The 5,162-nt window shown below is 47.1% G+C and overlaps 1 long non-coding RNA gene across 1 annotated transcript; it reads right to left on the reverse strand.

The window, feature by feature from the left end:
• Positions 1-585: 585 nt before the first annotated feature.
• On the reverse strand, positions 586-5,075 carry LOC143299051 (uncharacterized). Its single transcript, XR_013057464.1, has 3 exons — positions 4,624-5,075; positions 2,984-3,116; positions 586-2,379 (listed from the first exon to the last, which is right to left on the reverse strand). It is a non-coding gene; the product is annotated as an uncharacterized LOC143299051 (long non-coding RNA).
• Between the last annotated feature and the right edge of the window lie 87 nt (positions 5,076-5,162).

The following is a 5,162-nucleotide window of genomic DNA, read 5'->3' on the forward strand; positions in this document are numbered from 1 at the left end:
CCTACAATCCCTCACATCTACCAATCCCACAGACCTACAATCCCTCGCCCATGTACTAATCCCATAGACCTACAGTCCTTCACCCATCTAATAATCCCATAGACCTACAATCCCTCAGCCATCTACTAATCCCATAGACCTACAATCCCTCACCCATCCACCAATCCTACAGACCTACAATCCCTCACCCATCCACCAATCCTACAGACCTACAATCCCTCACCCATCCACCAATCCTACAGACCTACAATCCCTCAACCATATACTAATCCCATAGACCTACAATTCCTCACCAATCCCACAGAATTACAATCCCTCACCCATCCACCACTCCCATAAATCTACAATCCCTCATCCATCTACTAATCCCATAGACCTACAATCCCTAACCCATCTACTAATCCCATAGACCTACAGTCCTTCACCCATCCACCAGTACCATAGACCTACAGTCCTTCACCCATCTAATAATCCCATAGACCTACAATCCCTCACCCATCTACTAATCCCATAGACCTACAATCCCTCACCCATCCACCAATCCTACAGACATACAATCCCTCACCCATCCACCAATCTCACAGACCTACAATCCCTCAGCCATCTACTCATCCCATAGACCTACAATCCCTCAGCCATCTACTAATCCCATAGACCTACAATCCCTCACCCATTCACCAACCTCACAGACCTACAATCCCTCAGCCATCCACCAATCCCATAGACCTACAATCCCTCAGCCATCCACCAATCCCATAGACCTACAATCCCTAACCCATCTACTAATTCCATAAACATACAATTCCTCACCAATCCCACAGAATTACAATCCCCCACCCATCCACCAATCCCATAGACCTAAAATCCCTGACCCATCCACCACTCCCATAAATCTACAATCCTTCACCCATCTACTAATCCCATAGACCTACAATCCCTCACCCATCTACCAATCCCATAAACCTACAATCCCTCACCCATCTACCCAGTCCCTTAAAAATACAATTGTTCACCCAATCATTCAACCCATATACCTACACCCACCAAACAAATAGACCTGCAATACTTCATCAGCCCACCTATCACAGACCAAACAATCCCTCACACACCTTACACCATAGACCTTATCACACTCACCCACCCAAGCCATACACCAACAATCCCTCACTCACCTAACCCCATAAACCTACAATCAACCCCATCGACCTACAATCAACCCCATAAGCCTACAATCAACCCCATCGACCTACAATCCGTCACCAACAAAACCCATCATCCACCTAGCCCACAGACTTAAAATCCCCCACCAACCTGATCTACAAACCAGTGGTCCCTCATCCACCCACATAGCCCCATAGACCAACAAACCTGTACCCACCAAACCCCAAGCCATCACCCACATAACTCCAGGCAAAAAAAAAATCATCATGCATCTAACACCAAGATCAACAATATCTCACCCACCTAACTCCATAGACTACAATCCCTAATGCACATGACCCCAAAGACCAACGCTCCCTCACGCACCTAACCACAATGACATAGAAATCACTCACCCACTTAACCCCATGGAACCACAATCCGTCATATACCTAACCCCATAGACCTATAATCCCTGACCAATCCAACTAATCCAATAACTACGTGGGCGCAAAATCCCTCACCAACCTAAACCATGGACCGACGATCCCTCACCCACATAACCCCAGAGACCCAACAACCTCTAACCCACCTATTCCCATAGACCTACAATCCCTCATCCACCTGACCCTATTAACCTTTAATCCCTCTCCCACTTTTTCAACTTCATAACCTATAATCCCTCACTCATCCATTCAACGCCAAGTATTTTTCATCACCTGCCATTTTCCTGCATGCTGCTCCCCGCCAATCCTGATAACGGATGAAAGTTCCCAAAGCATGGATCACACACACACACACACACACACACACACACACACACGATCGAGTCCATCAGATAATCATAGGTCTGATAATGACGACTACAAGAAAGGTGTACCAGCTTACCGAAAGTTGTATCCATCCTTGTCCGTAGTGTTGCCCTTATCAACCCGGGTGGAGTTGTGTTTCACGACCAAAATGGTCAACGTCCTTTAAAGTCAAGTTTTTTGTTTTTTTTGTTTGTTTTTTTGAGGGGCTGTGGTCTTTGTGATGTGATAGATCCAACGTAGGAAGGAAGAGGTGGATGAAGTCATGTGTGTCTGTCCATTTGGCGTTCCAAGAGAGGTCTGTTGGGTGTGGTCCTTGTTCGGCCTGTGTCTTCCTCTCCTCTTCTCGTCACAGAGCTGAGCGAAGCACGGAGGGAGAAGGGGGCCGGGGGGGAGGGGAGGTACGAGTGTCACCCTAAGCTCTCTCCACCTGCGACAGGCGAAAGAAAGAAAGAAAGAAAGAAAGCACCAATGAATAATCACTCACTCCTTGGGAAAAAAAGCAAAACAACAACAACAACAACAACAGTCCACATATGCAGTGGACTGAGACATCACTGAAGAACTTTCCTTCGTTCAAATGCACCAGCTGTGTACCGCCCTTCCCTTGGGTTTGTTCATCGTTATGAAGTGCACTATATAAGCTCAAAACTGCTTGTTTTTTCTTTTTCTTTTTAATATTTCAGTGCATCAAACGCTGTATTTCATCGTGTTTAACAAACTAAAAAAAAGTTTTTAATTTGAATCACCAACAGCAATGAACAGTATGACTAACGCCTAGCTGTGTGTTCATTTTCTCTTCATACCCTACAACCCCTCCTCCCCCTCTCGCCCCCCATACCCCCTCCCCATTCTTCCCATTCATTACATTTCCCCCAGAAATCGAGCAAGCAATAAGAAAATAAGAACATAGCATGAAGTCAAGCACACACACACACACACACACACACACTTATCTCTTATGCGACAGATTACACGAAGGCCTGGAACAGTCACAGCAGTCATTAGACACCCCAGAGCAGCAGGGCACTTACCCGCCATGTTTCAGGTCGAAGCCTCATGTTCCTTCACGCGAAGATGACAGTGAGGAACGTGCTTTCAGACGACTACCACGTCGCCGGGGCTGAAAGGTTGGGGGGGATCAATGGGGAGACCCAAGGATCTCGTCTGCAACAAAACATTTTTAATCAATTTTAGGTATTTGTATTTCTTTTTATCACAACAGATTTCTCCGTGTGAAATTTGGGCTGCTCTCCCCAGGGAGAACGCGTCGCTACACTACAGCGCCACCCCCTTTTTTTTCCCCTGCGTGCAGTTTTTATTATTTGTGTTTCCTATCGAAGTGGATTTTTCTACAGAATTTTGCTAGGAACAAACCTTTTGTTGCCGTGGGTTCTTTTACGTGCGCTAAGTGCATGCTGCACACGGGACCTCGGTTTATCGTCTCATCCGAATGATTAGCTTCCAGACCACCACTCAAGGTCTGGTGGAGGGTGAGAAAATATCGGCGGCTGAGCCGTGATTCGAACCAGTGCGCTCAGATTCTCTCGCTTCCAAGGCGGACGCGTTACCTCTAGGCCATCACTCTACTATTACGTACAACAGGCAAAATAACTGAGTGGGCAAAGCGTTGGACTTTAAATCTGGAGATCCTGGGTTCGAACCCTGGTCACTGCGCCTGGTGGGTTGAGAGTGGGGGATTTTTCCGATCTCTCAGGTCCGAGCACGTGCGGACATGCTAATGCCTGAACCACTGACCTTGTGTACACACCCACACAGAAGAACAAACGTGTGTGGCGTTAAGGGTCCCTTAATCCATGTCATCGGCTCGGTGATTACAGAAACAAGAGCATGTAAAGCATGCACACTGTAACACTGAACGGACACAGAACACACACCCAGCAAATAAGACAGAACAGACCCCTCTCGACTCCGTATTCATTCACCTTTCACTTATCACATAATATATAGACCAAACAAGAGCTGACATTTCCAATTTTCAATTCAGCTGTCTTCCCCCAAATCCAAGCGCGCACGAAAACTGCTCAAACTCAAAACACAATAGTACAATACACACAGTGAGCCACACGAACGAAGACCAGATTTATTCACCAGTCCTCAGCTGCTGTGGCGCCGTCTCCACTTTGCAGTCTTCTGCTGAAGCCACGGTCTGCTCGTCCTCCCAAGTTCTTGAGCATTTACATCGCAGTCTTCTACTGTTTTCTTCAGATGAATTCGTCTTCTTCATAAAGTGTTTTCCAAAGTGTCTTCAGCTCCTCAGCGCAGCTGTCCACCTTTTTCGCTGACTTTTTTTTTGTCTGCCACGAGCAAAGACTCCAATCTCTGGGAGTTGGCCAATCAATGCATCGCTAACCCTGGTCACATGACTCGATAATTGTGCATGCAGTGCGTGGCTCACGGAATACGAAAAACATGTGGCTCACGAAATTCGGACAAAACATGTGTGGCTCACAAACACAACACGCTGACAAGATACAAGCTGAATTGTTAAACACACCACCTTAAAGTATGGCTGCCTTCACGGCTGGCTTATAACGGTCATGCAAGTGAAAGACTTTGGCAACTTGTATCATGTAAGTGAACTGGCGCGCTCACTGCAGCCCAAGAACACAAGAAAAAGAATTAAAAAACCCCAGTGCCACAATGCACTTACCCACGATGATACAGAGCGAATTCCTTCCGATGATCCTGGATGGTCGGTGTGCTGTCTTGTTCATCGTCACTGGGATGGTCTGTTACACCTGAGTGTGGTGTGTCCACGCTCCCTGTCGCTGTCACTGATACAGAAACCTGGACTGGTCGTCGGAGCGCTGCACTGCTGAAGGCATCTCCAACATTCACCATTTCTGGTGGTCGTGGGATACAGCCTGTAGTTGCGGCAAAGTTCCTCCCTCTGTCTCTCTCTCTCCCCCTCTCTGAGAGGCTGCGGCCGATGGCCTTTGCTGTTCCACCGCCATTCTCTCTGATACCAACATGACGGAAGTCCGTCCGTGAACTTGACAGTGAGTCACGTGCTGTAAGACGAATTTTACGTGGCCGGAGAATTGAAGTTTCAATGTGGGGGGGATGGAGGTGGGGGAAAAGGGGTGGGGGTGTCGCCAGAAGTACGAGCACTTGGAAGTCTGCAACAAAACAAGTGTATATGTCACGAAACATTTGTGTATATATTTTTTTTTAAATATCATGCAGAAA

The sequence above is a fragment of the Babylonia areolata genome, chromosome 24, assembly GCF_041734735.1.
Source record: "Babylonia areolata isolate BAREFJ2019XMU chromosome 24, ASM4173473v1, whole genome shotgun sequence".
NCBI lineage: Eukaryota > Metazoa > Mollusca > Gastropoda > Neogastropoda > Buccinidae > Babylonia > Babylonia areolata.